The sequence below is a fragment of the Leptonychotes weddellii genome, chromosome 10, assembly GCF_054177405.1.
Source record: "Leptonychotes weddellii isolate Sample4059 chromosome 10, ASM5417740v2, whole genome shotgun sequence".
Taxonomy (NCBI): domain Eukaryota; kingdom Metazoa; phylum Chordata; class Mammalia; order Carnivora; family Phocidae; genus Leptonychotes; species Leptonychotes weddellii.
The window spans coordinates 93,246,930-93,258,119 of record NC_138378.1 but is presented as its reverse complement, the minus strand read 5'-3'; the positions used below and the strand labels follow the sequence as shown (position 1 = coordinate 93,258,119).

At 36.9% G+C, this 11,190-nt stretch overlaps 1 pseudogene; it reads left to right on the top strand.

Annotated features, from left to right (window-relative positions):
• The first annotated feature begins 4,314 nt into the window (after positions 1-4,314).
• LOC102746727 (Y-box-binding protein 1 pseudogene) overlaps positions 4,315-11,190 on the top strand; it is an 11,814-nt pseudogene continuing 4,938 nt past the window's right edge.

The following is an 11,190-nucleotide window of genomic DNA, read 5'->3' as shown; positions in this document are numbered from 1 at the left end:
ATCCTGTGGTTCTAAAGTGTAAATGAGGTCATCTGAGAATTGAATCTTTAGTTTGAACCTTAAGCACTGTGCCCCTGTATCACTTTCTCCTCCCAATCCTTCCCCCAGTATTTGAGACTTCCTGTAGCCTTCACTAACATTTTTTCCCCATGCTGGTACCTTTTCCAGCAATAGGTGACCAGAATCTTATTCATGTTGATCAACAAATCCTCCAACTCCTGGAATATCATTTAAAATATGGAGATATACTCATGGGGCTTCCTAATTTATAGGATAAATAGCCGGCAGCATTTGCAGTCCCCATACCTCATTCTCTTCAGGTCAGTGCTATCTTTTCAGAATTCCTACAAATCTATGTAACAGGTAAAAGTCAATCACTGTGAACACAAACTGAAAATATAGTTAAATATCTGATCTATCTGGATTTTTTTTCAGAACAATTAGTGAATTATAAATCTACCTCTTTCTTCCCCCCCTCAAAAAAAGCAAGCCATTTGTTTCATTAACTTTTAGAAAACAAATACATTTCCCCAGTGTGTTAAAAAGCCAACTTCATTAAGCATTAAGTGATTATATGTATTTAGGTCTATTTTGATAACTGATAATTTCTTCCAGTTATCATTTAGTATATTCCCTCTTCGATACTCAATTGTTTTAAGTACTGTATTTTAACTTGACAAGACATTTCTCCCTCATTATTCCTCTTTCCAGAATTTCCCAGGCGCTTTTTCTTCTTTTCCTTCTTCTTCTTCTTCTTTTTAAGGCTATTGGTCATCTACTTAGCAAGCAGTTTATTTTTTTTAAAGATTTTATTTATGGGGCACCTGGGTGCCTCAGTCAGTTAAGCGTCTGCCTTCAGCTCAGGTCATGATCCCAGGGTCCTGGGATCGAGCCCCACATCATGCTCTCTCTCTCAAATAAATAAATAAAATCTTTTAAAATATAAAATAAAAAAATAAAGATTTTATTTATTTATTTGAGAGAGAGAGTGCGAGAGAGCGAGCGAGAGAGAGAGGGAGAGAGAGAGAGATAGCACGAGTTGGGGAGGGGCAGAAGGGAGAAGCAGACTCCCCACTGAGCAGGGAGCCCAACCTGGGGCTCAATCCCAGGACCCTGGGATCATGACCTGAACAGAAGGCAGACACTCAACCGACTGAGCCACCCAGGCATCCCTTCCCAGGCTTTTCTAACATATTTATATTTCTAGGTAAACTTTAAAATTATTTTGCAGGGGGGATGGGTTAGCCTGGTGATGGGTATAAAGATGGCACGTACTGCATGGAGCACTGGGTGTTATATGCAAACAATGAATCATGGAACATTACATCCAAATGTATGGTGATTAGCATAACATAATAAAAAAAATTATTTTGCAAATTAACCAAAAAACATTTCCTGAAATAATATTTAACTGAGATATCATTAAATTTATAGGTTTCTTTATGGATAATATGTTTACAATTTTTGCCTTCCTTAAATTAGTTTAAATGACCCCCAGTAAAGTTTTGTAGAGTTTTAATATGTGCTATACATTTCTTGGGAAGATGTAGATTTCTATTTCTTATATTACTATTAATTATTTTATTATATTTTCTCATTGGTTATTATTATAATATTAAAAATCACGTACTCTGTAGATTCATTCAGTAATTGGCTAACTTACCAAATTATATTTTTCCTAATACTTTCTTATTTAATTCATTTGGAGGGTTGTTAAAAAATATTCAGACAAAACTCAAAAGTTGTGCCACCTCTTTTTTTAATAGGTAGATATAAATTTTGTTTTTGTCTAACTGAATTGGTTCAGTAAGAAGGTGTGTATAATCTTCATGTTCCTGAATTTTTTTTTTTTTAAGATTTGATTTATTTATTTGACAGAGAGAGACACAGCGAGAGAGGGAACACAAGCAGGGGGAGGGGGGAGGGAGAAATAGGCTTCCCGCCGAGCAGGGAGCCCAATGCAGGGCTTGACCCAGGACCCTGGGATCATGACCTAAGCTGAAGGCAGATGCTTAACAACTGAGCCACCCAGGCACCCCCATGTTCCTGAATTTAATAATAATGCTTCTAATGTTTTACCATTGAAATCACATAATGTATTTTTCTGATCTCTCATTAGGGATTGTGATTTGATTAAATATTTGGGGGCTATATAGTAAGATGTTTATTAAGTTTTCCCACTTATAGGTTAATTAAATAATTATATTAGTACATTTTTAAATTATAGATTTTCCTTAAATACTTGAAAAAAATACTACTTATAAATGACAGGGATTTATTTAAATATATACCAAAACAACTACATAAATGTAGAATTTTTGCAACCACATACATGCAAAGTATTGGTCTTCCTTTGCCAGTACAAAAATTTGCCATATTTGTATTATGCTAATGGAAGTTTTGTTTCCACTGTGGTTCAGTAAACTACTAACAGACTGACTCTCCTGTAGACAACAACCATAAGTTCTGGGAAACACACACACACACACACTCCTTCTTGAAGTCTCTGAAGAGTAAAGAAAAGCAGAGAGATTCTGGATGACAGTCACAACTTAGAAGAAGAGTCCAGAAAGGTGTGAGTTTTCTATATTTTTAGCTTTTAATCTGAGTCCAGCTGCTGGACTCACTGGTACCCAGGATCTTTCTGACCTGATGGACCAGAAGTCAAGGATAAGGGTAACCACATCTGTTGGAAAGTACAGAGGGAATCACAGAAATTGAATAAATAGCAAAGGGAGTCCTAAATTCTGTGTATACATTCTACCTAAGTCTCTGATAGCCCTGACCATGCATGTGTGGGGCAGGTAGCAAACAGCCATGCTACAGGGGGAAAAATGAGATTTGAATTGCAATCCAAAAGAAAAAGACGACAAATTTGAGTCCAATAAAATTACTGCACACTAAAACAAAAATATCAACACTCTGTAATAATATAAAGTAATCCTGAGTTTCCATGATACTACATTTGCAGAGTTCAGGATACAAAAATAAAAATACACTTGACATAAATAAAACAGGAGAAGGCAACACATTTTCAAGAAAAAATATACTTAACAGAGGCCAATTCTGAGATGACCCAGATATTGGAATTAACAGAAAAAGACTTTAGACTTTAAATAGCTATTAAAAACACTTGGAGGGGCGCCTGAGTGGCTCAGTCGTTAAGCATCTGCCTCCGGCTCAGGTCATGATCCCAGGGTCCTGGGATTGAACCCCGCACCGGGCTCCCTGCTCGGCAGGAAGTCTGCTTCTCCCTCTCCCGCTCCCCCTGCTTGTGTTCCCTCTCTTACTGTCTCTCTCTCTGTCAAATATATAAATAAAATCTTTATTAAAAAAAAAAAAACACTTGGAATGCAGTTAAGGGTAACATGCTCATAGTAAATAAAGAGATAAATCTCACAAAGAACTAGAATCTACTGAAAAATAATTAAATACAAATCAAGAACCGAAAAAATAAAATATCTGAAATTAAAAATTCACTGGATGGGCTTACCAGCAGAATAGAGATGGCAGTCAATAAATTTGATCAATAATATTTTCTAATCCTAAGAACAGTTAAAGAAAAAAGTTTTTTTAATGTATAGAAACTTAAGGATCTGTGGGATATCAAAATGCTAAATATATTTGTAAATAGAGGCCCTGCCAAAGAGAGGTAAATGGAGGAGAAAAAGCAACTGAAAAAATGACTGAAAAATTTCACAATTAGGTGAAACAAGAAAATCCTCCCATTTGCGATAGCACGTACGCATCTTGAGGACATTGTGCTAAGTGAAATAAGCCAGACACACAAAGATAAGAATGAGGTGACTAAGGTAATTCCCAGTATGTCCCAATTTTTTAAATGTTATTTCTTTTAATTTAATATTGAATTTATATTGAAGTTCTGTTGAAATCCTCTGCCTATTTGATCTTCATATTCTTGTTACCCATGGAGACCAAAGAAAGGCAAATGATGGTAATCCAATATCTCTCCTGCATTTAAGAGACTTTTGCTTCTAACTCATAACTCTCAACTATTAAAATTAACACTTAGTAAACAAAACTCTCATAAAAAAAAAAGATGAGAAGCGAGCACTGTCTAGTTACTCTATCCTCACAGCTATTTTAATATTATCTCAAAGGATAGATCATAATCTTTGGAATTTCTGCCTCCCCTTTCCAAAGGTTGGTAATTTGTTGAATCTTCTTCAAAAGTGAAATCAAAAAGTTATTTCTTTATCATTTCTTCTGACATTCTCAGTCAGGATTTTCTACCTAGACATTGAATCGGTTTTCTTCAAATGGAAAAGTTGTTTTATCAAGACTTCATAATCAATGGCGTCTTTTAACATGTTTAAGCAAGAGCATGATTCTTTTTCCTCGCATGGTATGTATGCATCATATGAGAGCTACTGATTAAATATAATATGGTTTCAAAACACGGTGAATGCCATTGACTGAACAAGTTTAATTAGGACATGATGTTGAAATGGCTGAAATATCGGTAGGCATTTGATTTAGTACCTCTATAAGGAGCAGCAAATGTAATCTGTCAAAATGGGCTCACATGGACACCAACAAAACTGTAGAGGCAGAAGTATCCAGTACTACAAAAATGATAGAGCCTGACTGTAGTAGGGATATTTTGTTCAAACGTTTTATGAAGGAAGCTGGTGACCCTTGATGTTATCCTGAAATCAACACTGAACCATTGAACGTGTCATGTAGAAGAATAGGTCTTTAGGGAAGAACAAACAAGAGCAAATGGTAGGAAATATATATATTTGTTAATTTTTTAAAGAATCCTAATATGAACTACATTTTCATATCAGAGAAAATGTAGCTACCTTAGACATATGAAATTTTTACTTCAGATCAAATCTTTTCTATGGAAAGGGGGAAAAAGAACTTAAGTAATGCTATTTGATCACAGAAGTAGTACCACCTTTCATGGTCCCCAGTGATCTCCAGTAAAATGACATTAGTAAGAGCAATGAAAATTACCAAAGCTGCCATTTGTGCCAAAATAAAACCAGTTGCAAAACTTATTTCCACAGGAGGGTCTATTGCTTGGTATTAGGTCTCCTCATATATTTGTCCGTTGAGAACCACAGCTGAAGTGATACTTTTGGAATCTGACTACAATTTACCAGTTATTTAAACAGAATATAGTTCAATGTGGCAATGAGTTAGGCAGTTTTGGACCCGTTCTTGGAAAATATTAACATACAATCTGATAGGCAAACCTGTTTATAATGCCATTTTCCCCTTAAATATGTCTTCTTCTGAAGCATAGATATTCAGGTAATAATTTTAAGCAATTACCAGATAAGATACATCATCAGGAGATTTTCCCAAATCATAAACATTGCCCTTCAGAGCTTGGTATCACTTAGTACTATTGTTTTCAAAATATGCTCTGAGATTCCTCAGTGATTTTAATAAAGTCCTTCACTACTGACTTTGAGGAGACTGAGGACTTGTGAGTGGGAGGGAAGGCCTGCAACTTTCACCTGTGTATTTTTTGACTAGAAAAGCTGGCATACTTTACATTGGTCCTCCTCTACTTAAGATTACTTTTGAAAAAACAGAACTTCTGCCTTAAAAAAGAAAAAAAAAACTTTTTCTCCTTTACAAAGTTACTGTTATTATTATTTTTTTTTGAATTGGAACTTTTTTTTGAGCTAGAACCATTTGACCTAGGGTGCTTTATTTAAATAACTCATTTAATTTCATGTATTCTCTGGGGAGTCAGTAAAAACAGAGTGAAATATTTCTTTTATTATTGTTCTTTTCCACAATATTATGAAATTCATCTTCTCCAGACCTGTCACCACTACTTACAGACATGAACATTCTTTTTGGAAAGAAAGGGCAGACAGGATAAAAGAGGTGTTTGGTCTGAAGAGAAGTTCATTGTGGCTGGCTGTAACTCCAATTTAATAAGACTGCTTTTGCTATTTGAATTAAGGAAAGAGCTTTCACATCTAGAGCCCTTGTCCTAGTAATGTAAATGGCAATGTCTCCAAGAGGTAAAGGCGATTCTTGAGTGACATTAGGTAGAGTGTGTAGGATGTGTGAGTGGCAAAAACTAAAGAGAAAAAAAAAGATGATCAGAATCAGAGAATGGATCCTTGAGGAACAAAACGTGAACTCAAGAACAGAGTCAATGAGAAGATGGAGTTTTATGAGCATTTAGCAAAAGGGGAAGTTGGCAGCTTGGTAAAAGATGGCTCCAATAAACGAGAGTCCTGACACGTGGGGATGGGGGAGGCAATAACTGAGGCTTCTTATTAAAGTGTTGCAGTTCCAATACAATTTGGTTTATGTGCCTGGCAAGATATCCAGGACTCTTAAAATTTAAAGAGAAGAACATTGAATGCCATCCAAAATATCAATTCAAAAAATTTTTTTTTAAAAATTTACTTGATCCGTGAAGAAAAATTAGATATTCGGAAGTTTTTTTATATATACATATATATTTGGCATCTGTTCTTCTCTCAAGTAATAACTTTGAAGAAAACATAATTCTGTGATAAGCATAATGTGCCAGAGCGAAGCAGAGACTGTCTTTGGAAACTGAGTTTAGGCATCCAGAGAGGATTTTCAGCCCTATAAGGACATAAACCGTGCAAAATAGACTGTGCTTTCCTTTTCAGAATACAACCAGTTTTATCCATCCATCTGAGAAGTTTCAGGATTCTCCTATCAGTTGACCCCTGCATGTCTGTACTGGTTTGTATGGACTATGTGTCGGCATGCATGCATACAAACATACATATATAAATGTATCATATTCTAAAACAACGACCTGGATCTTTTCAAAGATCCAATTGAAACCTATATGCATTGCTGATAATGTACACGTTATTGCAGAGTTACGGTTGTGGATCACACAGATATATCCTAGGACAGTTAGAACCAGTTTTGCATTCTTCCATTCCGAAGATTATCCTAGGTCAGGCTTCACATAATAATCTCTCCTAGAAAATCTGTCTCTTCTTCCACATACCTTCTCTATGCTATCCGCTAGAATTCCCTGAATTTTCTGGATCCTCTGGAAACACACAAAAATACACATCTCCCTTGAGGTCCTATAGTGAAAGCCATGGTGCTCTGCACAGGTTTGGCACATCCTCAAGTTCTGACTGACAGCCTGGCACTCCAAGCTCGCTGGGCTCCCTGGGCAGTGTTGCACAGAAGGGGAGCATGGCTATGGTACTGATACTATCAGATCATTTTTCTAAGGATGTCTGTAGTGTTGTAGGATGATACATATTGCACTTGAATTGGCTAAATCATGTCTCTGAAAGTAGTTCTTCTGCAGTATTTTGTTTGTTTGTTTGTTTCTGTTATTACTGGGGCTGGAGAGGGAATGAAGAGGGAGGAATATGTCTTGTAATAATATTCTGGGAACCCATCATTTTTCTACGGGTACAGCCCTCAGGCATACAATTTTTCCCCAAAGGATAATTCAAAATGTAATGTTTTTATTTTATCTTCCTGTATCAGAAAGGTCCTCTGAACTAACAAAGAGAAGAATCTTGTCAAATTATGCATAAATTACACCTAATTCATCAAGTTTTTTCATAACACACTTTGGGCGGTAGCGAAATCACAGAGGCCTAAGTACTTGGGAAAAATGGGTCTGTAGCTATAGAAGATAATAGTTTGGTGTTTTTTTTTTAATATTTTATTTATTTATTTATTTGACAGAAAGAGACACAGCGAAAGAGGGAACACAAGCGGGGGGAGTGGGAGAGGGAGAAGCAGGCTTCCCCCGAGCAGGGAGCCCAATGTGGGGCTCGATCTCAGGACCCTGGGATCATGACCTGAGCCAAAGGCAGACTCTTAATGACTGAGCCACCCAGGCGCCCTGAAAATAATAGTTTTTAATGATACCTTTTTTCGATATTGGTCTTTAAAGCATACAACATTTTCAATCATCTAGGAAACTTAAATATGTCAATAAAGTCTTTGGTTTTTCACAGAAATCATTTTGCTAATATCTGTAAACCCACAAAAGCCTGATTTGGAAGCACAAATGGTCTTTTAAATAAATCAGGGTCTAGGGAGTATTATTATTTTCCTACATGCAACTTAGGGTCTTCCTTTTGGGGGCTAAGAAATTAGCTTTTGTTTTTTAAGAGGTTGTAGGTCCAATCTCTTTGTTAACTTTCTGTATTACTATAGCCAGGTAAGACATATTTATGTGTCTCATATGCATAGAGCTTGTTCAGAAAGAATGAAGTAATTTGCCTGAGTCATTTCAGACAGGTTCATGTTATCCATTCTCCTTAATGGCTTCACTGAAGGTTGGTTACCTCTCTCTACATTGTCTCACAGTGTGAAATACAGCATTGCCCACACATATGTTAATGTGTGCCACACAGGTACTCTTTTCCAAAATCAGTCATGATCTGGCACCAAATTAGGGAGGTTGACTTTTTTAAGGTATCAGTCAGGCAGTACAGGAAAGGCAGAGGAATAAAATGACTTTGTCAAGCTGCAGCGCAGGGTCCTGCGTGATCGAGTTATCTCATTTCCCATGGGCTCCACATTAGCAGCACCCTGTCTGTCGTGTTAGGAATTCATCACCAGCGCCTCCCCATCTCCTAGGGCTGGATGAGTATTGGTTAAATATATAAATAAATGAATAAAAATCTATTAGGTATGGATGTATCCTGTAGAGAAAGTACTGTGAGCAGTTTAAAGGACATAAATACCATGATTCTTAAACTCAGCCATCCATTGGCACAGAGCACAGGGGAGTAAAGGGCTGGCGTTCCATCTTTCAGCATTGAGAATGAACACTTTAAGGAAGGCTTAAGGAGAGAGATGATACTGTGTATAGTCTTACTACTACAAATCATCTTTTTTGTATTTTCAATACTTTTTTCCTTTCCAACATCCTTCCAGTTGCCCAAGCCAAAAACCTTAGAGATCTGTGATTCCTATTTTTTTCCCTAACTAACCTGATTCATAAACAAATTCTATTGGATCCAATTTCAAAATATATCTAGACTCAACACGAGATATTCTGCTGGCACCCTAATCTGAGTAATCATTCTTTCTTTTTTTTTTAGGATTTTATTTATTTGAGAGAGAGTGAGCGAGCGAGAGAGAGAGAGAAAGAGAGAGCACAAGCAAGTATGAGTGGGGGGAGGGGGCAGAGGGAGAAGCAGATTCCCCACTGAGTAGGGAGCTAGACGTAGGGCTCGATCCCAAGACCCTGGAATCATGACCAGAGCTGAAGACGCTTAACCGACTGAGCCACCCAGGCACCCCAATCATTCTTTCTTTCCTAGATTATTGCAAGACCCTTCTGATTTATTCCAATGCTATTATCCTGGTACTATGGTCTGTTCTCACCCAGCGAGTAGTGATCCATTTAAAAGGAAAGTCAGATCATATCACTCCAATGTCTTCCTATTAGACTCCGAGTAAAAGCCCAGATCCTTCTACACGGCTGGCAAGGTCTTCCACTATCTCCCTCACCTCCTCTCTATTTACGTTGCTCATGCTTGTGCACACTGATCCAGCCACACTGGCCACCATGATGGTCTTCTAATACCCCAGGCATGCTCCTATTTTACAGGCTTTGTTCTCTTTCCCTCTCCATAGACAGCCCTTCACAAAGACACCTGCCTGGCTTTCTCTTCCACTTCCTTCCACTCAAATCTCACTTTCTCTCCGGGGGTTACACTATCTACTCTATTAATGTTGCAAATGGCTTCCCTCACCCCCTCTTCCTCCACAATTCTGAATCTCTTTACCCTATTTGCTCTCTAGTTTCTGTAGTACTTATCATTCTCAAGTATAATATATAATTCATACTTTCATGTTTATTGCTTCTTTTCTGACTTCCCCATCAGAAGATTATCTCTTCTAGGGCAAGGATCTTTGTCTGTTTTGCTCATTGGGTATCCTCACAATTCAGAATAATACTTGGCACCTAGTATACACTCAATGAGTATTTGTTGAATAAGTGAATGGCAGGGATTTACCTATCTCTATTCACCTCTACTACAGAAAAACACCTAAGTGGCAAGGGACTTGGTACAGGATGAATGTGACTGGTATTCTACCATTCTAGGCATAGAAATCACCTTCAAATACACAGGAGCAAGTTAAGCAGCACATACTCTTGAGAACTGGGTGCATGTTTTACATTTATCTAGACCGTGGGTATATATAAAAGAATCATAGATACAATTATCTACCTCCAACATAACCTCCTGGTTGTAATTGGTTAATGAACAAACCTAACATTTAATTAGAAAAATTACAACTCTTCATAAGGCTTTATGACATTATTCACAAACTTGAGTATGCATTAAAATCACCTGGAGGGCATGTTATAACAGTGAATGCTGGGCTCCATCTGTTAGAGTTTCTGATTCAGTAGGTCAAAATTGGACCAGAGAATCTGCATTCCCAGCAGGTTCCCAGGTGATGCTAATGCTGCTACACCACACTCTGAGAATCATTGCTCTACGATAATGGTTCACAACCCTGGCTGCACATTAAAGTGATCTGAATTTTTATTAATTAAAAAAATAAGTATTGATGACTAGGCACTGAACCCATAGATGTATGTTTAATTAGCATGGGGTAAAGCCTCATCAATTTGATAATAATGTCCATCCATAGAAGCATCACTGTTCTAGAACTATCCAGAATTACAGTTTTCATATTCAACCTATAGATCACAGAAATACTGTTCAAGGTCAACAGGCCCTTTGCAATGAGCAGTGCATTATATCAGTCAATTGATCTTGTTTCCTTCTAGCACAATTTAGACCTTGAGAAAATATTCCTTCTACCATAATTTTTGGATTTTAATTTGAGAAAATAAACTAGGACATTATCTTCTTTTCAGTTCCCATCACTATTCTAACTTATAATAGACAAGACTGGAAAGGAAAATGCAAACTTAACAAATCCAGGTATATTCCCTTTGGGATTCAGTGACCTTTTCAGCAAATGTTGGTTTTGTTCTTTCCTTTTTATTAATAATTTCAATTAATAACTCCAGGAACACCAGCATCTCCCTCTTGATTTTCTATACCCTTAGCCCACAGTTTTTTTTTTTTTACTTTTTTTTTTTTTATTCTTATGTTAATCCCCATACATTACATCATTAGTTCTAGATGAAGTGTTCCATGATTCATTGTTCGTGCACAACACCCAGTGCTCCATGCAGAACGT